General features: G+C 44.3%; 1 long non-coding RNA gene across 1 annotated transcript in view; it reads right to left on the reverse strand.

Annotated features, from left to right (window-relative positions):
• Nucleotides 1–18,795: 18,795 nt before the first annotated feature.
• Nucleotides 18,796–24,979, reverse strand: part of LOC119871940 — a 47,563-nt gene continuing 41,379 nt past the window's right edge. Inside the window, exon 3 of the long non-coding RNA XR_005360040.1 lies at nucleotides 18,796–19,501. This is a non-coding gene — a long non-coding RNA (uncharacterized LOC119871940). The remainder of the gene's footprint in view (nucleotides 19,502–24,979) is intronic.

Genomic DNA, 24,979 nt, shown 5'->3' on the forward strand with positions numbered 1-24,979 from the left:
TCAGACAACTGCACACAGCTGTTTGCCTTCATCTGCGAGTTTGGTGAGCTGGCCTCCGTTGTGGGGCCTCCCTCCTTGTCCCTCTGTGTGTGTCTGTCTCTGCATCTCTGTCTTTCTCTGTGTCTCTGTCTCTGTGGGGTCTCTCTGTGTGTGTCTCTCTGTGTCTCTAATTCTGTGTCTCCCTAAATGTCCACCCATCTCTATCTGTGTGGCATTCTGTGCCTGTCTCATTTTGTCTCCCTAGCTCACAACCTGCCTCTCCCCATCCACTTACCTACTAACCTGACTACTAGTCTCATTCCTACCCTCTTTTCCTCTCAGATATCTGCATCTAGTGGCAAATGCCCAGCTCTATTTACTCTCTTTTTCCAATCTTCCAATGAAGGAGACATGACCCAGGAGGCTGTTCTCACTCACCCTTGATTCCTGCTGCCCTGACCAGACTGGGTCTGAGTCTCACCACCCATCATCCCTGATTCCTAAATTCCCCCACACTCTGCTCTTGTGTCCTTCCTAGCTGCTGTCCATGGTTGACCCCCTTTACACCCTGGAGACCCTTCCCTGGGGCCTCTGTGTAAAAGCTTCAGCACGAGCAACCCGTGGCCCCATGCTGGGTACTGCCTGACATGCAGGGTCCTGGCATAGTGCCCTGGTCTTGCACCCAAGCTGTCCCATGACCCTCTGACTTTCAAGCCAGGCTTGACAGAAGTTTCCAGGCTTCCTGGGCTCAGCCCCCTCCCTGTCTCCAAACCCCTCAGTGAAGAATCCTAGCTCTTAGGGATCGTTCTGGGTTTGGGCACCTACAGGGCCTCCTACCCCATTTCCCCCATCTGGGTTTAAATAGATGCCATGTAGGCCCCCAGCCTGGCTAATTATGAAAACTTGCAGCTTCAGGGACCTTCTTGTCACAGTCCTCCCAAAGTGCCACCCCCTTCTATGCCCCAACCTGAAGCCTGTCTCAGAATCTGTCAGCTTCCAGGACCTTGGAGCCACTGGTATGAGGTCACACCATGAGCAGCTAATATGTATCAAGCCGGTCCTCTAGGCACAGAGCTGTACACTCTGTGTGTATTCATCACAGTAGAAGCACCTCTGCTATTCTATTGTAGGCCCATTATAGAGCTAAGAATAGTGAGGCTCAGAAAGGGTAAGCTCCTTGCCCAAGGCCACGTAGCTGGGAAGTGACAATGACAAGACCTGAACCCGGGTTTGTCCATGGTCAGAGGGAGATGGTCAGATGCAGTGCTGCTGGCTTTGGAGATCAAGGAGTCACAATCCAACAAATGTCAGCGTCTCTGGAAGCTGAAAACGGCTAGGGAGCATTCTCCCCCCTCCCCCCCAGAGGCTCCAGAAGGAACCAGGCCTACCCACACCTTGATGCTAGCCTATTTAAGACCCATTCTGGACTTCTGACCTTCATAACTGGAGGATGATAGATTTGTACTGGCTTCAGACATTAAAGTGCTAGCAATTTGTATAGCAGCCATAGGAAATGAACACAGATTTTGGTCTCATTCCCTACACTGTGGCACTCCCACCAGGCAGACAGGCCTGAGTTTGGACCCAGTTTCCTACTTTCTGGCTATATTCATCTGAGCCAGATTGTTCTTTTCCAACAAATGGTTACTGAACGTGGACCCCATACCAGGAGCTGGCCTGAAGTCTCAGCATAGTGACCCCCATGAGCCTGATGTTCCTAGTGGGGAGGTTAGTAACCCAGCTTCTAGGACTGATACAAAGACTCACTAAGTCACTCATCCATTCTACAAATGCTTGTTTAGCATCTATCATACGCCAGGCATTGTTTTCAGATAAGGCTCAAGGAAGGTACTCAAAATAGGAGAATATAGTGGCTACTGGTATCGCCCTTACTCTGCACGTAAAAACTCATTTAATCCTCCTAAAGACCCTACACGGTATGGTACTGACCCTCTCTCGTGCCAAGGGGGGCACAGAGAAGCTAGGTAATTAGCAGCGGGTCACAGAGCCAGGGCGTGGCTGGCGGCATCTGAGCCCAGGCAGTCTGGCTCCAGAGCCATGCTCATGCCCACCACGTTCTATTTCTCATCACTGTGGAGCTGGCTCCTGCTGTGGCCCTTCATCTCAGTCCCGACCCCTGACACCTTCCACTTCCCATCAACCAGGCACTTGTCCAGCCATGACCACAGCTGGTCCCTCCTAAGGTGTCCCCTTCCCTTTGTCACAGGGGTTGGCCAGAGTCTGGCCTGTGACGGCCTCAATGCCACCATGCACTGTGGCTCAGGGGAAGTCATCCAGATCCAGGACGCCATCTACGGACGCCAGACCCCTCATTATTGCACTCAGAGTGCTGCACGCCCCTTGGAGGAAGAATGCAGCTGGACCAGTGTCAAGGATGAAGTGGCAGGTAGGAACCCAAGGACAGCTCTGGCTGTGGGGGCAAGGCAGTTCCTGGTGTCCGGTACCCAGAAAAGGGGTCTGGAAGACTTGAACAATCTTCATATCTGGGCCTCCCACATTAGGAAAACAGGCCAGTCTCTGCCCACAGAACCATGTAGGGAAGCAAAGAGGACATGGCTCGCCTCCTTAGCTGCTAGCAAACCCACCTCAGTGGGCCAGGGAGGCATTCTGCTCCCCACTCCACTTGGGTGCAAGAAACATTGCTTTCTTTTTTAAATTTTTAAAAATTTCTAAATTCTCCAAGCATGTAGACAATAAAAATATTTTATTGACCTCCCATAGACTCACTACCCATTGTTCTTAAATCCTAACATTATGTCATATTTGCTTAACATCCCCTCATTATAGCAGTGAGTATAGCTTTAAATCTCCTATTATCCATTTTGATACATGTATTAGTTTATTCACTTAGTCCAGTTTATAACTATATCATAATGTGTCTCCTTCTCTGTTGAGAGTGGAATGGGTCATGTCTCAATCCTTGCTATTATGAATAATCCTGAAATACACATTCCTAGTAGCATCGATTGTTCATGTGGGAGAGCTTCTCCATGGCCTTGCTTTTCTAAATCAGATTAAATTTGCCTCTGAGCTGCATTTGCCTCATGACAAGGGTTCAGTTTCAGGGGTTATGGGGGCTCCTGGCACCCTCCTGGGGGGTGCAAAGTTCTCAGAAACCTCTATTGTCCAGGACACAGGGGCCCTCCTTCCTCTTTGCTGGGTTAGTAGAATCAGGCCCATAAGGTCCCAGGAAGGCAGGTGGTTTGTTGCTTCTTGGCCAAGTGAGGACACAGCAGTCTGTGTCCAAGCTAGAAGCTCTGGGGCCTCAGGTTGAATCTCCTCTGTGACCCTCTGCTAATGACTTAGCTTCTCTGTGCCCCCCTTGGACAAGGGAGTGTCAGTACCACACCATGTAGAGCCTCTCGGCAATTCACTGAGTGGCTCTGCCTCTGCCCAAAGGGCCCATGGAGATTCAGGGAGGTGTGCCCTGTACTTCCAGGACCTGCCAAGCAGCCTCGACCCCAGTTTGGGAAAGTGTACCACGTCTCCCTGGGACAGTGATTTGTTCTTCTCCATTCCACGTCTGGCCCACATTGTCCCTGGTCTCCTTAGAGCAGGTGTGAAGGAAGGAAATGCTGCAATCAGCTCCTTGGTTCCCATGCACTCTTCTTGTTGCACTGACATTCCTGAGGCTGTGGCCCCTCTGAGGGGGGAAGGTCTGGGTTAGGTGGGCTGATGGATGTGCCTCCCTCATGGAGGCATTGAGGGGACCTAGTGGGCTATTTCTGCAAAGGCCCAGATGCAAGTTTCCAAACCTTGCAGCCACCTCCCAGAAAGCACATTGGAGAAGAACCCTGCATCCTTCTGGGAGGGGTCAGAGGAAAAGAGCTGGGCAGGATCCCAGGGAAATCTGTTTGTATCTAAGTGCCACACTCACTCATTCACTGTCAGTTGGCCAGTAAACATTCTTTGAGCCCAACATCGTGCCAGGCTCTATCCTGGGCTCTGTGGATAAAGGAATCAATCAAATAGTCTGTTTTTCAAAGAGCTCGCAGTCAAATGGGGAGAGAGATATGAACACAAGCAATCACCTAGCACTATGCTCAATGCCACAACAGAAAGGAGCAGAGGTGTTATGTGTTTACTTATGCAAGACTTACTTTGTACCTGCCATGTGCTGGGTACTGTTCTGTGAACTGGAGTGGAAATAGAGCAGTGAACAAAAACAAAACAAAATACTTCCTCTCTCTTGGAAAGTGTAGTCTAGGGCTGTGAATGCAGATAGTAGGGGTACAGAACTCTGATTGAGGAGTGTATCAGGCTAGATCCCTTTAGGAAAACAGAAATCATGCTAGGTCTTTCAGCAGAGGAAATTCAATGCAGGGAATTGATTATCAAGTATGGAAGTGCTGAGAAGTCAAACAGGGGATAAAGATATAACTCTGAGATTAGCAGCAATGGAAAGCCACTACCACACCTAAGGGCTGGAGGGATGACTTAGAGGGGATGATCTTATCAAAATCAGAAGTCAGGACCATCCAGGAGGTGCTAGGATCATGGTCCAGGCTGCCCTGTGTAAGTGAGGACCATGAGAGGGCGCTTATCCAGAGGGAGCTGCAGTCAGAGAGAGGATGAAAAGCACTCTGCCCTCTTATGGTTAGGGATGGGCAGAAGTATGGCCCCCAAGATTTGCCACCCTAATCCCTGGAACTTAGTATGATGAGATACCATGCCTGTGAATATGTTACTTGACACAGCAAAGGGACTTTGCAGACCTAATTATGGGTTCCTAGTCTGGATTATCCAAATGGGCACAATTTAACCACATGACCCCTTAAAAGCAAAGAAATTTCTCTGGCTAGAAGCCAGAGATGAGGCTGATGGAGAGATCAGAGTTCAAGTGTGAGACAGATCTGACACCCCATTGCTGGCTTTGAGCCATGTACAAGGACCAGAGAATGGCTGTAGGAGTTAAGGGTGGGTTCCAGATGACATCCAGCAAGGAAATGGGAGCTCAGGCCTATAACCAGGTGTGCAGCACCTACCTGTCCTCCACCTAGGCTTCTTTGTAGGCAGCCACTCATCTGCATGGGCACGAGGGAGAGGTGCTGGGATGACCTGAAGTTTCTGGCCTGGGCTCTCCACATGTCTCTCTCCTGTGGGCACCTAGATAAGATTCCTGATTTTTTTTTCCCTTTTTGCCAGTTCTCAAAATCTAAGTTCCCACTTAGGCCATCTGACTGGATGCTACTGGACCAGTGGTTCCCAAAGTGGGGTGCCTAGGCCAGCAGTATCAGCATCACCTGGGAGCTTGTTAGAAAAGTAAATTCTTACACTGTCCCCCATATCAACTGAATCAGAAGCCCGGGGGGGGGGGGAAGGGTCTAGAAATCTGTGTCTTCCAGAGCCCTCCAGGAGATTCTGGTATATTCTAAGATTTGAGAACCCCTGTGCTGGACCCTGAGCTGCTTGAGGGCAAAAACCCTACTTTTCTTCCCCCCAGTACCTAGCACAGTGTCTGGTCTTCAGTAGATACCAGCAGATATCCACTGGGGGTGGGGGGATGGTGGGTGAATAAATGAATGAGAGGTCATTCATCTCTGTCTGAACCTGTCCCTTTTTTGTCCTTCACACTGTTCCTGCTCCTGCTGGGATTCGGGCACTTCCCAGGCCAGTGCCAGGGGCTGCAGGTATGCCAGGTGGCAGCAGATGGGACCTACTTTGGAGACCTGTGCCCTACCCAGGGCAGCTACCTATGGGTGCAGTACCAGTGCCAGGAAGGTGAGTCCCCATCTTGCCAGTACGTGCAAGTTCCCTTATTTCCACACCAAGTCCAGCCCCACTTGGAACAGAGGGAGCAACTACCCTCGGGGGCCAATCTTTCCTCACTATTGATTCCCTGCAGCCTGACCTCCCCACCTGGCTTAGCCTTGTGGGGTAAAGAGTTTGAGGCTCCTATTGCAGAAACGAGCTATCAAGCCAGAAGTTTAAAAATATATTTAATATTTAATATATTAATATAGAGATTAAAATTAATTAATACTATAATATATTAATATGTTTAATATTGTAAATATAAAATATATTATATAATATTAAATATATGATTTAATATAAATATTAAATATATTAATACATATTAAGAATATATATATTTTTAACTCCCAGGATGCTTCAGATTAAATTTCATGGAGTGACCCAATAAATATCCAGACAAGACCAACATTGCTTGACTCAAAAAAATCAAAAGATGTCGCACTTACATACCCTACACCCACTAAACATCACCCTGCCAAGAAGTTACATCTTAGAACACCGGGGACTTCTTAAAATAACAAATTTTGAAAGCTATAAAAATAACCCGTATTACTACACTTTATAAAAGTTTGTCCAAATCAAGAAGATAGAGCCCCTCCCTTCAGTTCTACAGTCCTACTCTCCTTATGGAAACCACTGTTCAATGTTCAGAATAAGTTCTTCTCTGCTTTTTAAACTGTTTTTACACATGACTGTGTATGAATGTATATGCGTAAAATATAATGTTAAATGCATTAGTTTATAGCTCAATTTCCTTAACTTAATAACATATCCTGGACATCTATCCAAGTCACTACCTTATTCTTTTAATGGCTGAATAGGATCCCATCATAAGATTATGTCAAATGTATTGGACCAGTCCTCTGGTTGCTTCTGATTTTTTGTTGTTAAATACCACTCTGCGGCACTCATTCTTGTGCATATATCTTGACATGTGCCTGATTATTTTTAGAGGACTGATCCCTAGTAGAGGGAATGCTGGGTCACAGGGTGTACGCTTTTTATATGTTAATAGATACTACACTCCAAAAAATGGCTGCATTGATTTATATTCCCACTAAGAGTATCTGTGAGTGCCACTTCCCCTATGCCATTGTCCAATTAGTCACAACAGCACCTTCTATTGAGGGCATGAGTGATGGGCAGGGAGCTCTGAAGGGAAAGAGTGAGTCAGGGACTGTTGGGGCCTCCAGGGGCCATCTGGGAGAGCAGGGTCTATGGATGGAGAAGGGAGGACCGCACAGAGAAGAGGAGAGGACAGCTTTCACCAGCAGCATTAGTTTACTAGACACGCTTGGGTGAAATGAGAGTGACTGAGATGTCTTCATTTGTTTTCTGGGAAGAGGAGACCATGTGATTTGGCAGCACTTTCCATCTGGTGGTTTTGCTAATGAACAAAGGGTGCCCTCTGGAGATCTGCCAGTCACAGTGTGGCTGACACTGGACAGACGCATTGCTTAGGCCAGGGGGTATATTGGGTCTGGAGACCCTGAACTAAATTTTTGCCCCAACTTTGATTTCAAAAATCCTGCTCCCTTGTGAATTGGTGTGTTCTGAACTCAATGTTTCTGATTTGTAAATGGAGAGACTTATCCAGCATCCCCCAACCCCGTGCCTGCTGCCACAGTGCCCAAAAGGGCACTAGCCATGGTCCAGGTTTCCTCAGGTAGCTGTGAATCAGGATGGCAACAACTCAGGAAAGTCCTTTTAATTGCCTTCCTTGTCTGTGCTTGGAAACGGAAAGATCGTGCTGCACAAATTAGCCCAGGGCTGTGTGAAGCCCCAACAAATTCTATTCCCCTCCTCATCCTCCATGCCAACTTTGAAAGGTCAGGTTTTGTAAAATTTAATGTCTGCTAAATGGCTTACAATGAATCATTAGCCACCTTAGCCAAGCAGATTTTCCTAAAGGAGCTTTGCATTTTGTATTTTTAAACATAATAAAAATATATTTAGATAATCAATAGAATCCTGGTTAAATAGGGTACGTTGTGCAGCTATTACAAAGAACAAGGCAACTCTAACTAAATTCATATAGAACAATCTCCAAGATACAATAAGTGAAAAAAAAGGAAAGTGTCAAAGTAACTGTATATATCATGTACCACTTGTATAAATAGGAAAATATGTATGTGCTTGTGAATATGAAGATATCCCTAGAAGGTGACTCTGGATACTGGTAACAATGATTGCCTCTGGTGGGGAGGGGGCTGAAGGAAGGAAGGGAGGGAAGCTTTCTTTTCACTCTACATCCTTTATAAAAATGTCAAATTCTGTACCTTGGTCACCTATTACCTATGAATGAAAAATAAAATTCAAAAGAACTTAAAAAAAATCTTTAAAAGCCCCACCTAAGGATGGACAGGTGGATAGAGGAGACTAAGTTTTAAACAAAAACATGCAATTTTGCTTTCTGATGGCACACAGTATTTCCCTTTTTTGGTCTGCAGGCCTGCAGCTGATGGTGTCCAATGAGAGTTTCATCTTTGACAATGTCACCATCTCCCTGACATGGCTCCTTTCTCCCTACATTGGAAATCTGTCATGTATAATTAGTACGGGAGATGGCCACACTTTCGATCCCTACTACCCCCCCAGGTAAGAGGAATCTCTGAGTCTTGTTTCAGGATGTATCAGTCAGTTTCTACTGCATAACAAAACATCCCAAAACTTAGTAGCTTACAATAATATTATTTCTCATGGTTCTTTTGATAAGCTAGGTGGCTTTGCTTATGTGGGCCAGCTCAACTGGGGCTGGATGGCCTCAGAAGTCCTCACCTGCATGTCTGGTGGTTAGCTGAATATTGGCCAGGGACATGTGATGCTTATCACCCAACAGGCTGGCCTAGCCTCACTGGCATGGTGTCTGAGGGTTTCTAGCAGCAAGCAAGAACAAGACCTAATGTGCAAGCATTTTTCAAATCTCTATTTGTGTCACATTTTCTAATGTCTCATTGGCCAAAACAGGTTCACTGGCCAAGACCAGGTTCAACAGGTGAAGAATGGACTCCACCTGTTGATGAAAGGAATGGCAGAGCCACTGTACCTTTGGGCAAACGTATAAGAATGGGAGTAAGTGGCACTCACAGGTTTTCTTATTATAGAGGCTACATGAACAGTCATGAAGAGCTGGGTCCTTACGTCTTGGCTCTGTGTAGAATCTCTCCTGGGCCACTGTCCAAGGAGTCAGTTTTAGCAGATTTAGCAGATGAGGTGAAGAAAATGCTCACCTGAGTGTAGGAATGTTTTCTGTTGGCAAGAATAATAAAAAATAATAGTAGCGATATTAAAAACAGTCCAGCCAAGGAGCTTTCACATAAAATCTCATTCAACCCTCACTACAACCCTATCGGCTGGAGCTATGCTTTCCAATAGAACAGCCACCCACCACATGAGCTACTGAACACTTGAAGTGAGTGTGGCAGGTCTTAACATATGATGTAAATATAAAATACACACAGGATTTTGAAGATTAAGTTTTCCCCTCCAACTTCCCATAAAAAATGTAAAGTATATCACTAACGTTTTTATATTGATTATATGTTGAAATGAAAGTATTTTGGATATATTGGGTTAAAGAAAATAAGGTATTAAAATTAATTTGACTTACTCTTACTTTTTCAATATGGCTATCAGAACATACACTGTATTTCTGTATGTCTCACATTGTAGTTCTATTAGATGGTGTTGAGCTAGGTAATTATCATCTTGTTTTTACAGACAAAACAAATGAAGCTCAGAGGTATATAGCAGCACTGCCCAAGCTATGCAGCTCGTGAGTGGCAGCATGGTGGTGCAAGCCAGGATTGTCTGGCATCAAAGCTGAGGCTCTGAAGCCCCTGGTGGATTACACAGGATGCAGCCTGTACTCTGCATCCTCTAGGGGCCAGAGCTTCCCCAACCTGATAGTAGCCGAACCCAATTCATAACATTTCAAAGTCCTACCTGGGTCTGGGGTAAGCTCCATTCTGCTCTGCAGGGTGCCCCCAAATGTTTCAGAATTTCCAGATCCTCATTGGGTTTGGGGGCTTCTTACAGGGGTCCTCAGTTCAACATGAATTCCCAGGGAAATCATAGAGGCCCATAAGCCCCTCTCCTAACTCCAAAATACGTGTAGCTCTACCTTGTGGGAGCCAGGGGGTCCAAATCTAGCCCCGTGCAATCTCGGCATTGCTAGAAGCCCTGAGTGGGGTGAGGCCAAGAGAGGGCCAGCCTTGTGTATGGCCCAGATCTGCCCCAGTGTACGCTAGTTTCAAACCCAATGGTACTCTGAAGTCTCACACATCCTGCCATGCTGCCAAATAAAATGGCATGTCCGGAAGCTAAGGTTCTTCTAGTCCTAGCTGCTGCTAACACGTGCAAGACGATCCCTGGTCTTGGGTTTCCATTTCCTTCCCTGTCACATTTATATGGATGGCCTTGATAGTTTCATGGAGTAAAATGAGAAATTACATGTGAAGATGATTTGGGGAAGAAAATGTTTAAGTGACACAAATAGCCACGGCCTTGCTCTGCAGGTTTCTTCTTGCTTGCTATCATTTCATTGAATAAACAATAAATGCTCAGCTACACAATCTTCCAGTCCCCAAATTTTAGACAACTTGCATTTGGCATTAATCAAAATTGACTGTCAGTAACCCTGCTAAGACCTTCAGTTACACAAGGACATTCCAGTAATAAACAAACAGTAGCTAAAAATGGGAGCATGTGGGACAAAATGTCAGTATTTGTCAACTCTGGATGGTGAGGTGAAGGGTGTTTGTCATCTTGCTCTCTGGATTCTTTGTGATTAATTTTTTTTTTTTTATAATCAAAGAGAAACAATAATCAGTGTTTTACACTTGCAATCCCTCTGGGCATTAACTTGAAGCCAAAGCCACTGGGATTTGTTTTTGTTTTTGTTTTTTTTCTCTCCAAAAGAAATAGATGGTGATACCCTCTGCCATCACGCCTCTCAAATCGTCCAATTTCATCTAATTTTTAAAAACTTGTTGGACCTTAAAACTACCTGCCCACCTTCTTCTATCATTTTTGTTAGCTTTCGGACAGAAATTTCTGATACTTACCAGCACTAGCAACCTCAGGTAGAATATGAGATTAAAAATGGCATGAATTTTAAGTACAGAGAAGTAACATACCTTGTGTGAACGTCCCCGTGCTTTTATGTGTTTGTACAGAACCCTTCTTTTGCTTAACTCCTTGTTAAGCTAAGACCTAAATCAGACACTTCTGCTCTGTTGTAGACAAATCACATGAGCTGATGGGGGGAATCCAATCTCAAATAGAAACAGTATAATAAAAGTCAAAGGATTTCTCCTTTAGAAGCTCCTTCTTGCCTTGCCCTCCCCATGTCTTGTGTTCATTTGAACGTCAGGCTGTTTTGCTTTACTGTTTGTTATGGGAAAAACTTTCTAGGTTTCTGAAATTAATTATGTGCCTTACGGGACAATTCGCTAAGGTGAACTTTGTCCTTGTCCAGCGTTGGGTAACGCAGCACCACCTACCGACAGATCTGGGAATTGTCGTTCTTGGGTCTGTTCAGAGCTGCCTCTGCACATAGCTGAGTCTGCAGGAGGGGATTTCACTGGAAATTGATAATTCTCAAGACAACACAAAAATTAGAGTGGCCTAGATATACATAGGATGTTGGGAGGATCAAAGGAATTATGTGGAAGGTGATGGTCACAAAAGACTGAAGTCTTTCAGGGGAATCAGGCAGGAGCAGTGGAAGTAGAGAAAATGAAGTCAAGGATGTCAAAGGGTGTAACTTCCTCCCATAACACAGAGCAGCTTACTACAACGGGAGTTCAGGGGTGTGTGGAGAGTATGAAAAATGATGCTAGAAAACTCAGAAGGGGTCTACTGATGAAGAGCCTTGATGCCAGCCAGTTTAGAGAAATTGTTTTTAAGAGAATATGTAGTTTGGGTACCAGAAAATTGTTTTGGGGTGCAGCAGGTTTCCTGCGGGATACCAGGATGGAGCAGGGGCAGAAGGTGGACTGGGATGCACTAGCAATCCAGGCCCCTCCAATCCCTACAGAGAACTCTAGAGCTGGGGGACCTGTCTCTATTGAGAAAAGAGAGCAGAACCTTTGTACTCTGGCATTGGGCTGCCATTGGATGCAGGATGACATCTTAGGGGAGGCAGCTCCCTTTGGCTAAAGGGGAGATAGATTCAGCTGTGAGCCCTCCGCCACTTACATGCCAGAGTGCTGGGGGATGCAGCCCTCAGTCTTGAAGGGCAGACTCTGGGTGACGTGCATCCATGACAGGGGATATATAAGAATCTTCAGGCCATTCCAGTACATGATATGTGATTGTTAATATTATTCCAAGTGTTGCTAATAGTCACTGGGTAATTTTAAGGGCTAAATGGGACTACAAAGAAGAAAAGAACTGGCACAGAGTTGATTCTTAGAAATGGGTAACTGTTGCCATTACTTTCATATTACATAGAAGTAGATGGTATTTTTAAGAGGCTAAGTAGGATAAATGTCATCCTATTATACAAAAAAACAAACAAACAAACAAACAAAAAAAAACCAACCAAATATTTGAATCTATTACATGCCAGGTACTTACTCAGCCATAGTCTCATGTAAACCCTATGATGACCCAGCCAGGAATGGCTGTCGCCTCACTGCATGGACAAGGGCGCTGAGACATTAGGTCATGCAGGTGATGGAGGAAGCTTCCTTAGCCTTTCCATTCCACCACACTGCCTGATCTGGTCGGGGGCTTCATCTACCAAGATGGCTAGCAACTTGTGAGTGACATTAACAAAATGACCCAGACCTTGGTATTCCTAACAATTGGACATTATAAGCAAAGATAAAAAAAGGGGGGGAGGGGAGCTTCTTCTCCATTTTATTTTTTAAAGAACAGCTGCATCCCATTAATATCAACTACCGAGCAGCATGTACAGATCAGTGAGTCACAGTGTCTTAAACTAATTTTTAAATTTTCTATTGAAGCATAAGATACATGCAAAAAACTACACACACACAAAACCAGAGCTTAGTTAACTTCTATATGGTGAACACACCTATGTAACCAGCACTCAGACCAAGAAACAAAACATGACCAGTCGCCCAGGAATCTTCCACAGGCTCCCAAGGGTACTGATTCCTACCACTATTGATCAGTGTGACCTGTTAGAAACTTCTAGAAATGGAATCATGAAGTGTACTCTCTTTTGTATCTGACATCCTCTCAATAGTACTTTTTTCAGATTTATCCATATTGTTGTGTATAACTGTGATTTCTTGTTTCTCATTCCTGTGTATGATTCCATTGTATGGACATTCCTCAGTTTACTTATCTATTCTAGTGTTGGTAGTCCTTTCGAATGCTTTTCCATTTGGGTAATTACAAATCGTGCAGCTGTGAACATATGAATGCATGTCTTTTGGTGTGCATATGTACATATTTCTGTTGGGTTTGCACCCAGGAGTGGAATTGCTGGCTCACAGCATCATAACAAAATGTTTAGCTGTTGCCTCCGTTGCTTTGTACTCTGAGAATATCTTCCCTTCGTTGGCAGCAATTTCTAAAAGCCACTTTGTTGTCTCCTCCCTTGGGTGAGCTCATTGGGAGACAAATCAGGAAAAATCTGCTTCTCTGCCTTTTAGTTCTGGGCAATTTCAGTTGGCAGCAGAGTTCAGGGAATGGAATGAGTTGCTTCTTCCAGACAGATCCCTGAAAAACAGCCCAGATTTTGCTATTCAAAACCATCCTTCACTTTCTCTAAAGAGTTAGTGTTTTCTTCTGAAAACTATATAATCTGATATTAATAAAGCCTAATCCAGCATCCTTTTGATTAGTGTCTGCTGGCGTGGCTTCTATACTTGTACTTTTAACATATCTATATCATATTTAAAGTGGACTTCTTGTAGAAAGTCTTTGGTTGAGACTTTTTTTTTTTTTTAAATCCCATCTGGCATAATAATTAGAGTGTTTCAACCATTTACAAGTAATGTAATTACTGATATAGTTAGATTTAGGTCTACTATTTTGTATTTGTTTTCTCTTTGCCCTTCTGTTTATTTTCCCTCTGTTCCTCTCCTTTCTTGTCTTATTGGAGAATTTAAATATTTTTAGTATTCTATTTCAACATATCTATTAACTTTTTGGGTTATAGCTCTCTTTACCACTTTTTTAGTAGTTGCTTCAGGGATTACAATACACATATCCAACCTCTCACTATCTACATGGAGTTAATATTTGACTTCAGTAAAATGTTGAAGTCTTACTGACATATAGGTCCCTTTGTCCATCCTCCTTTATATAATAATTGTCCTAGGTAGGACATTAACATACATTGAAAACCCCTTCCAAAAGTCATACACATTTAAAGAACTTCAGAGGAGAAAAGAAATCTATGTATTTACCAAAATATTTAACCATTACTTGGGCTCTCCCTTTATCCCTGAAATTCCAAGTTCACCTCTGGTATCATTTCCCTTCAGCTGGAAAAACTGCCTTAACCATTTCTTTTATGGCAGATTTTCTAGCAACAAATTCTCTTAGAGGATTTCTTTATTCCTGAGAATGTCTTGACGTCTTTATTTTGCTTCACTTCCTGGAGGACATTTCTGCTAGATATAGGATTAGGTGTCAACAGGTCTTTTCTTAAAGATGTTGCCACTAGTTTCTGCCTGCCATGGTTTCTGAGGGACAAATCTACAGTCACTCACATCTACGTGTAATGTGCCATTTTTTCCAGGCTCATTAATCTTTGATTTTCAGGAGTTTGATTACTATATGTGTAGGCATGGTTTTAACTTTTTTCCTTTTTTTTGGGGGGGGGGGGGTTCCATGGAGCTTCGTGAATCTTTAAATATATGTTTTGCCAAACTAGAGAAGTTTTCACCCATTATTTCTTCAGTATGTTTTTCTACACCAATCTCTCTTCTCACTGGTACTCCAATGATACAAATATTTTATCTTTTGATATTGTCACACAGATTGCTGATGCTCTGCTCATTTTTAAAAATTTAATATTTTGTTAATGTTTCCAGTTATTTAATATCTGTTTTTCAACTTGGAGGTTTTCTCTTGCTCTATGTTCAAGTTCACTGACTTCCCTCTGTTGTGACTATTCTGCTGTTGCAGGCATCCAATGAATTCATCTCAGGTATTGTTTTTTACTTCTAAAACTTCCATTTTAAAAAAATAGTTTGTTTCTCTACTCAGGATGTCTAGCTTTCGATTCATTTAAATAGGGTCTACTTTTATGTCATGGAGCATGGCTATAATGGAGGATTTCAAGTCTATCTGATAATTCCAACCTCTGAGTAGTCTAAAGGCTGACATTTATTATGTTTTCCCTTGAGATTGGATCACGTTTTCCTCATTCTTTATATATCAAGCAATTTTTGGATTGTATTCTGGACATTTTGATATTAGGTTCTGAGACTCTGGATCTTGTTAAAATCCTCTGTAAAATGGATTTTTATTTTGTTTCAGCAGGCAAACTACCCAGTTAAATTCAGACCACACTTTATGACTTGCCTTCTGTGAGCAATGGTTCCCATGTCGATTCAGTTTCCAAAACCGTTTGGGTCTGCTCCACTCATGTGCCACTCAGAGTGGTGTTTATATTGTAGTTTGATTCAAACAAAGCCTTGGCTGTGTGTCTTTGAGTCTGTTTTGCACGTGCATAATTTATGGGTGAGCTCATAGTTCGTGCTGGGTTGTTCATAGAAGTTGGGGATCCTCATCTCCAAAACTCTCTTTTTTAGAGTTTCCCCTACAATCTCTAGCTCCCACAGGTCTCTTTTCATTGCTCCTCTGGATAGGAAGATGGGTTTTCTCTTGGGGATGTGGTGTCTGCATCACCTTATGCAGTCAGTGCAGCTCCAAGAGAGAGGACAGTCTGGATTAGGGCCACGAGAGAAAAAAGAGAAACAACCCAAAACAAAAACAAGTATTTTTCCCTGTGCTCTTGGGCTCACTAGGTCTCCTTTTCTTGGTTCTCTGGCTAACCAGAGAGGATTTCTCTTGAGGTTTTTGTTTACCTCATTCATTGTGCAGTTTCATGACTCAGGCTACCCTAGGGACAAAGCCAAGAGATAAAGGAGGTTAAAAAAAAAAAAAAGAAAGAAAGAAAATACATGAAACAAGAAAACCTCATCTTTGTAGGTAATTCTTAAAGTTTTTATTTTTCTCCCCCACCTGTATGCTGTTGTTTACTTTTCAGAATCCTCAGAAAGTTTCTTTTTTAATTCTACCCAGGTTTTTAGTTGTAATCAATGGAAGCAATAGACTATGGTGGGCTTACTCCATGGTCAGCACCAAAAGTCAGGTCACTGTTTTCTAAGCTTTTTCAAAAATACATTCACTTGTCAAATTTTTCTCAGCATCTACTATGTGCCAGGTGCTGAGCTAGATGTCAGGTTTATAATAAAAAATTAGACAGATACTGTCTGCGCTGACAGCCTAGTGGGGGGAGAATGAGAGTGACTGAGCAACCACACAAGGGATGAGTGTCCCCCAGGAGAAGCAGTGAAGCTATGGCATTTCCTTTTTTAGGGAACCTAAGGAAGGCTTCCCTGAGGAAGTGATGTTTAAGCTGAGAACAGAAGGGGCAGCTTGAGTATGAGCAGAGGTGGGTAAGAGCCTTCCCAGCAAAGACCAGCAGACAGGAAGTGGCACATCCCAGGAACTGAAAAGGTTTTAGTGGACATACAATTAGAGGGGCATGGCAGGAGATAGGGGTGAAGGCAGGAAGGCAGATCATGTGGGTCTTTATAGGCCATGTTAGAGATTTTTAATTAGTCCCCTTGGGAAAGTGAGAAGCAAAACATACCCATAATTCTGATACATTTGGAATAGGATCCCACTTTACACATGGGGAAAATGTGGTAGGCTGAGGCATAGTATGCAAGAAGACCCAGAGAGGGGATTTAGGTGAGCTACAGAAGGAATAAATAGCAGAAAAAGGACTTGTAACCAAATATTCAACTTCCTGGTGGGCAGTGCTATTTCTTTCATTCCCACCTGTTCCAGACATTCATGAACACCAAGACCTTCATGAAAACCAAGAGCTTGGTTGTGTAGTATCTCTTTCTTCATCTATTGTCTATTTGTCTTTGCAGAGCAGGAGAATGTGAGGTGGGTGAGTGCATGTGTGCACACATATGTGAATGCATGTGTTTGTGTCCTCAACACTGGTAACACTGAGTTTTGCCGGCAGTTCATCCAGCAGTGTGATCCACAAGTTCACAGCCCCTGGGGAATTCACTGTGTTTGCTGAGTGCACAACCACTGAGTGGCATGTGATGGCCCAGAAGCATGTGACAATCCGAGACAAGATGGAGAGGCTCAGTGTGACAGGGTGCTCCAGCCTGTCCATGTCAGGAGCCAGCCCTCTCTGCCGCACCGTCTTTGGGGACCCATTGTGGGTTCAAGTGGTACTTGATGGAGGTGAGTCTACAGAAATGGTCAAGGTCAGGGCCACCTTGATTTTCTCCAAATCTATCCATCCAATTCCCAGGCTTTAGTAAATACTAACAGCATTCATGTATTCAGTCGGTTTTTTAGCTATCCATTTATTAGCACCTAGTGTGTGCCCAGAACTGGTCTAAATGCTTTATTACTAGCCCACCCAGTATGTACTACTGTTATCTCCAGTTTACAGATGAAGAAATGGAGGAAAGGTTCAGAAATTTGTTCAAAGTCATAAGACTAGTAAGCTAGTGAAGCTCTCATTCTTCCGAATGCTCTTTTTGCATGCCCACAGTCCCATCAGAAGAACTGAATTTCCAAGTCACTCCTTGTTGGGGGAACTTGGAGAAGACCGGGAGAGCTACCAGCTGGGCCTGAGCCCATCTCAGTGTGGCCAGCATTGACCAGCTTGGCACAATGATGCTCCCCTGATCAGGACTGCTATTTGGTGACACATTCTGCTATAGCCACAGCTGCTGTTATGGCTGGTGTCTGCTCTGATTGGTCAGTTTCTTTTCTGATTGGTCACAGAGGCCATTCTGATTGGTCATCGCATCCATTTTGATTAGGCAAGGTGTCCCTTCCGATCAGTCAGAGCATCTATTCTGATTGGTCACAGTGTCCATTCTGATTTATCAGAACATCCAACCTATTTGGTTGGGACCCATGCAGTTTCAGTTGTTGAATATTCTGAATATCATCCCTTTTCTCAATGGAGACCCTACCAACCCTATCCTCACCAATGCAGCATCTTTCCTGCAGGCAAAGGTCTAATTTGAGATCTGGACAGAAGCCTGTTGAGGTAAACCACGTGGCAGAGAGCTGCAGAGGTGAGGACATGACTCAGTCTGACCTCACAGCTCCTGGAACCTCAGTCAGCAGTGACTTGATAGAGCCATCGCGGGTCCTTAAACATGGCACTCCTTAAACATGGGCTCCTCTCTGTTCTGGTGTGCTTGTTGGCTGAAGATGGCTGCTATGTACCCCTGGGAAGCCTAAGATAACCCTTCATTTATTTTTTCATTCCACAAATATAATTGAGTGCCTGCTCTTCACCAAGTGTGGGGAGAGGGAGCAGTAAACATGAGAGTCAGAGGGCTAACATCACTCTTGGCAGCATCAGCTACATCATCATCATCACTCAAACAAGAAATACATTGCTTGGTTTCTATTGGAGAGAATCCTAATTTGGTAGTTTAAATCAGATTTAGGAGTCAACCACAATATTTAGCATCCAGTTAGGACTGTCAGTCCCGACCTATAAGGGAGCCCCATCTTACTGTGGACAGGCTGAGTGCTCCTGTTGAGCAGGGTTGCAGGCAGTCTGCCATGGAGGTGGAAGGAAACTTCACCTATTCCTCCTACTTAGAACAAGACTGGAGGCTAATTCTTACGCATAAAAATCAGCCATGCCTCAGGAGATGCTCCCTTTTTAGCCTTCCTCTCTCCAAGGACAAACCTGTCAACAAAATGTTCTCATATCTCTATTACAAACCTTTAAGTTTATGGTTAACACATGCATAGTATAAATTAGAATGTGCAGATGAGCAGAGAGGAGCCAAAAAGAAAAATCATTCATATACACAATACTCAGAGATAATCACTGTTAATACTTGGGGTTGGATCTTATCCTTCCATATGTCTTTATGGCAATACCATGTCCCTATCTACATCCAAAAATCTGACCTCAGAGCTTGAGTCTTGACTATCTCGGTACAATCTATGGCATGGTTGTTGCCAACATTCTCAAATATTTCTTGCCACACATAGGAACAGGGGTAACTTACACTGTGCTGTTGGGTAACACAACCCTGGCTGAGTTCACCACGCCGAGGGGCTTGCTACCCTACAATCTGACCCTGGACAGAGCAGCCCAACAACGGATGGGCCCAGGGATACACCACCTGGAGATCCGAGCCACCAGCAACACCACCACCGCTGCACCTTCCAGAAACATCACAGTCTACTTCATGGAGCCTCTGTCAGGGCTACAGGCCTCCTTGGGTTCTGACCACTTGGAGCTTGGACAAGACCTACTGGTCAATGTCTCGGTGGCTCATGGCATCCCGGAGGGGCTGACCTTTGAAGTGGCAGGACTCAATGCAACCTTCTTCCATGAAGAAGCAAGCCTCGAGGGACCACTTGGGATTTACCACGTAGCAGTTCCTTTTGAAGGTACTTGGGGTTGGTGGGCCCCCTTCTAAACTTCCTTCCTATTCCCTTGACTTGGGTGTCCTTGATCCTGCCAGCCAGTTTTGATGTGTTCTTGTCGCAAACCTGGTTCACAGCATTCAGCCTGGGTTACAAAATAAGGAAGATACATATTATCTGCCCTTATAGAGCTTAGAGTCACAGGAGTTTTCAATTCTGGCACTTCTGACATTTGGGACTGGATCGTTCTTTGTTGTGGGGGCTGTCCTGCACAAAGTAGGATGTTTAGTGGCATCCCTGACTTCTATCCACTAGATGCCAGGAGCCCCTGCCCCCTTAGTCATCACAACCAGAAATACCTCCAGACATTGCCAACTGTCCCTTGGACAGCAAAATCTTCCCCCTGAGAACCATTAAAAGGGAGATGGAGTATTCCAACTATTCCATCATTTTTAGAGGAGAGTGTGGTTCAGGAAACTAGTCCATGCCCTTGGGAGAGACAGAGGTAAAAACAAGGGTAGGAGGGGGAGGGACAAGAGAGGAAGTGTCACGATGCTGGCTGGAACAGAAACAGGGTGACAGACTGGCTGGCACCACTAGGGGAGGAGACCATAGCAGACATCTGCATTTAATCTGGAGAGAACAGAGAGTCCTTCAGGGCAGTGTGGTGAAGTCAGGAGGCAGGAATGTGATGAGGGTCGCAGAGTCTCCAGCCCACCTGGCACCCTGTCCCCCGCAGGTATGCAGGAAATGGGGCAACATTGTGCAGGTGTGGGGCTACCAAGCCCTCCTCTGGAGCAGATCTGGCAAAAGAAATAGCAGGTTAAATGACAGATTTGAGAAGAAAAACATTGGAACTTTGCCAGGTATCAGAGGTCTAGCTTGAAACAGGGAGAATCCAGAATGAAATAAAATGAAATGACAATGGAAAATACACACAATATATAGGCTATAATTCAAACACAAATTATTATTATTTTTTGTCTTCTATAAAAGTTGCTTGGCAGGGGATAATAGATAACATCTCTTCAGGCCCTGTGAGTTTTTGGCTCACTCTTAGATGAGAAGTAGTCTTCTCTCCACAAGAAAAACAGATTTGGAGGACTCCAGGGATGAAGGGGGTGAGGAGGAAAGAGAGGGAACCAGGTAGGACAGGAAGGCCCTCACTTGGTGGTATTGGCCCAGTCCTGGCCGGCCTTGCTCTCAAGGCCTAGCAGATGTTTGCAGCTGCCTCTTGTGAGAGCTTCTATGGGCTTTTGAGGTCCCTGCAATGTTCCTCAGCTCCCAGGATGAAGGGTGATGACTCTCCCTCAGCTGGCCACATGTGCCCAGCTGCTGCCTCTTTTGGATCATCAACAGGGTCACCCTCTGTTCTCATTCTCACTACCCTTTCCAGCATACCCTCTCCCTGAGACAAACATCTGGTCTATAGAAAATTCTTACCTTTTCTTTGGTCTGCTACCAGCGACTGTAGTTATTTCCAAACAATTGCAGGAATGTAGACCTTTCCTCCCTCCCTCTCTCCTTCTCATTCCACCTACCCCTGTCAGAAAGCATCCTTAAAGGACATGAGTAAGGAACCCTTCCATGGGAGTCCTCAACCTCAAAGAACACATATCCACCTTCCCAAGGGTCCCTTCTAATGTTTCCCTCTAGATTTGAGAAGAGAAAGTAGCACCCATCACCTTCCACCCTGAGGGAAAAGAGGTGGGATACACACATACCCCAAATAAATCTTACAAATCCTTCTCTCCCTTATCTACCCTTCAATCTTATTTATTTATTAGATTTTATTTATTCATGAGAGACACACACACACTCACAGAGAGGGAGAGAGAGAGAGAGAGAGAGAGAGGCAGAGACACAGGCAGAGGGAGAAGCAGGCTCCATGCAGGGAGCCCGATGTGGGACTCGATCCTGGGACTCCAGGATCATGCCCTAAGCCAAAGGCAAATGCTCAACCGCTGAGCCACCCCAGCGTCCCTACCCTTCAATCTTTAAAAAAATCCTGTCATGTCTTTCCTTCTGCTGGAATCTCTTCTCTAACCTGACTAATGAGCACTACTTGTACTTTGAACTCTAGCTTTAGCCCTGCTGTGAACCATGATCCATGAAGTGACCTCTGCCCTGTGTCCACAATGCCCCTATGGCAATTCCTCCTGTGGTTTGGCACTTGGTCTCCTGCATGTCTAGTAGACTATAAGGACCCTGAAGACAAAGACCACATTTCATTTATCTCTGTGTCCCCAAAGCCTTGCACCATGCCTGGTATACAACAGGAGTTCATCAAATGCTTGAAGGATAGAAGATTCAAATGCTGCCATCAGTGGGCCTGAGAAGCATATGCTGAGAGAGCTGTCCAGCATAAATTAAACAATTTATTGCAATCCCCATAATTTTCCATCCTTTGCATTGCAGGCACCTTTCTGGTCACTGTGATGGTGAGGAATGCCTTTTCAAACTTGAGTTTGGAAGTCGGAAGCATCACTGTCACAGGCAAGGAATTTCTGCATGGGAGTATAAAACTCATGACCAGGAGTCTGGGGCATTGCACTTGCTTGGCATCCAGTGAGGGACTCTTCAAAACAGAGCTCTGAATACTTACCTTGCTCTATAGATGTTAAGGGGAAGTGATACATACAGTAAAACATTCAACCATTGTTACAGAATTCTAAAACATCCAAGTCTGCATTATTTATGCTACTTTAGCCTCCAAGCAGCAGGAAGCCTAACCAAGATGGCTTTAGGTTCAAGTCTCCATTACCCCACATACTACGAAATTAGGGGGTAAGTAGTTCCAGTAGTTCCAGTAGTTCAGTGGCTCAGTGACACCAGCAAGGACCCAGGCTCACTCTGTTGTCCATCCTGCCATCCTTAGAGCTGCTGTTTTGTCCTTAGGCTTGTGTCTCATCAACATTGCTGCTGCAGCTCCAGACATCACATGTCAGCCCAGCACTATCTAGCAGCTGCACAAGCCCATTCCCCTCTCTATAGCTCTTATTATGGGGTGGTGGGGTGGGATGTTTTCCCCATTAGACCCCAGCAACCTTCCCCTCAGATACCTCAGCGGGGTCATGCACCTCAGCTATAAGGGATGCTGAGAAGCAGGTATTCAGCACCTCCAGCTCTGTGGGACAAGGTGGATTCTGGGAACAAGAATAAGGGTGGGGTATTAGCTGCTGCTGGGAAGGCAGCCAACAGTAGCAGTCACAGAGCCTAAAGTTCACTGCAGTTTTGTTTGCTAGGACTCTGAGTAGCATGGGATAGAAAAGCAGTTCAAACTGGCTCAAGTCAAAGAGAAATTTTATCAACTCAGAAAAGGAAAACTTCAGGCTTTAGGCACAGCTGGATCCAGTCACTCAATGTCATCAGAAATCTGTCTCTTCCCATCTCTTGGTTCTATGTTAGCTTCATTCTGATTCCCTCTTCCCAAGCAGCTGGAGGACCCCAGGCTTCAGTCTTTAACCCCAGATAAGGAATGCCTCTTTGTGGATATTTCCAGAAGTCCTGAGGTTGCCTCTTACCAGTCCAAGCTCAGTTGACGTTCCCTCCAGGAACGTGCTGAGGCCAGGGGAAAGTGGTATTCAGTTTGGGCAGATCAGAATCGCATGCCGACCTGGAACACGACGCAGGCTTGGCTTCACTCAAACCAAGGATTGGGAATGGGGGAGGGATGGTTCCCCAGTGAAAATGTCACCTGTTATCAAAAGTGCTATTACCAAAAGAAGGGGGCAGAGATGCCTGGATGGGGGAAAAAAACATCAAATGTCCTTGCTACTGTCCACAGGGCTCCTTTTCCACACAGGGAATTTCAGGACCAGAGAGATTAACTGACTTTCCAAAAGCCACTCATCTAATTCATGGCAAGATCAGAGGCAGCAATTATTTCTCTTGATTTCTTCATTCAGGGTTACTGGACCATCTTCCTTCTTAAGATTAATAAAGGCCTCTGTGTCTGGCATCTTAGCTTTACTTTGTATATAGTTTTCAGACCTTCGAAGTTAGAGTTCTCCGAATGAGAATGCATTGGAAAGAAATTTTTAAAAAATCAGGGAACCCAGATCTTAAAATAACCAGGTTACTGAGGCCTAGAGACTCATGTAGATCTGCCAGTGCAGATAAAACATATTTCTATTTCAATTACTACACTTTAATTAGACACTAATGATATTCACATTATGGTATTTTTCAGAGCATATCAATTGCATGCACATTTTCCATTTTTTAACTTGATACACTAATACTCTTTACATATGTGTACAGATTACAAAGCAATGGTATATAAGCACAACATTCAGGTCTCCTGGAGCCTTGAGAAATAGGGATTGCTTTTCTGTAATGGGTGAGGAACCTAAGACTCAGAAAGAATAACTAACCCTCCCGGGTTCACATAGCTAGGAAGAGGCCAATAGAAGGACCCAGAAATACACCATGATGTGCTGAGGCTGGCTCCGAGCCACTTGTCAGAGTTGGTTCTGTCCATCTCTTGCTCTACGTTCACTGAGGTCAGCTTGGTAGCTTGAAATTTGCCTTAGTAGGAATACCAATGCCACAGAAAGTAGCAAACACAACAAATTAGAGTTCCCCACTCCCCGCCTCAATTGATAGTTAACCATTAATAGCATACAGTCACATGTCTGTCTCTACATGTGTATTTTATCTGCATTGGCAACTGCCTACCTCTTTCTTAACCAAAGAGGTGTCTTTAGTCCAGTTGTGGACATGATGGTTTGATTTTTTACCCATTTCTATGACCTGAATGTTTGCTAAATTTCCCTAACTCACTTCCAAGACAGGTGGGTCCCCTGGGGCATCTTGCATACCCTTTGACCCTGCCCTTTAGCAACCTTATAAACACTACCAAAGTCTGATACCTGTTCCCACTGTGTTTATAGCTCCTTCTAGTCTCCAAGGATCATTTAGAACAAAGGCCAAGGAAAAGAATGTGAGTATTTGTTTTTTAAATACTTAACCTCACGAGAAAAAAGATGTCTAAATACTTTGCTTTAGTTTTGAGTTTGGGTTTTCTGGTGCTAATAGCCAGAGTACTAGGAAGCACAGAGGTTTCTTCCATTTGAAAGGAGATCCAGAAGGAATGAAATCAAACCAGCATGTTCTCCAACCAGAACAGTGTTATATTACAAATCAGTAATAAGATATCTGGAATATGTACATACCTTTTAGACATCTTGGAAATTAAACAGGACACTTGAAAAAAATTAACAGATCAAAGAAAAAATTCACAAGGAAGATTTAAGAATATTTCTGAGTGATGACAGTGCAACCTATCCAAATTTGTGGGATGCAACTAAAGCAATGTTCAGAGGGAAATTTATAGCTATTAATGCTTAACTTAGAAAACAGGCCCAGGTTCCACAGTTTTCACAACAAGACTGAGTCTTCAACTCTGCTGTTGACATAGAGTGTGCACGCACTTGTTCAATAATGAAGACTGTGCATCTACAATGTCCCAAGCTTGATGTTTGGGACGAGGGCTACAAAGGTGCATAAACAGTCATGTCCTTGACTTCTTGGGTCCTAGTCGGTGAAGTCACCAAATTAGCATCTCATTAAGAGTTGTGATAAGTGTCTAACTAGAAGCAACAGGGTACAGTGACAGCAG

The sequence above is a fragment of the Canis lupus genome, chromosome 5 (genome assembly GCF_011100685.1).
Source record: "Canis lupus familiaris isolate Mischka breed German Shepherd chromosome 5, alternate assembly UU_Cfam_GSD_1.0, whole genome shotgun sequence".
Classification (NCBI taxonomy): Eukaryota; Metazoa; Chordata; class Mammalia; order Carnivora; family Canidae; genus Canis; species Canis lupus.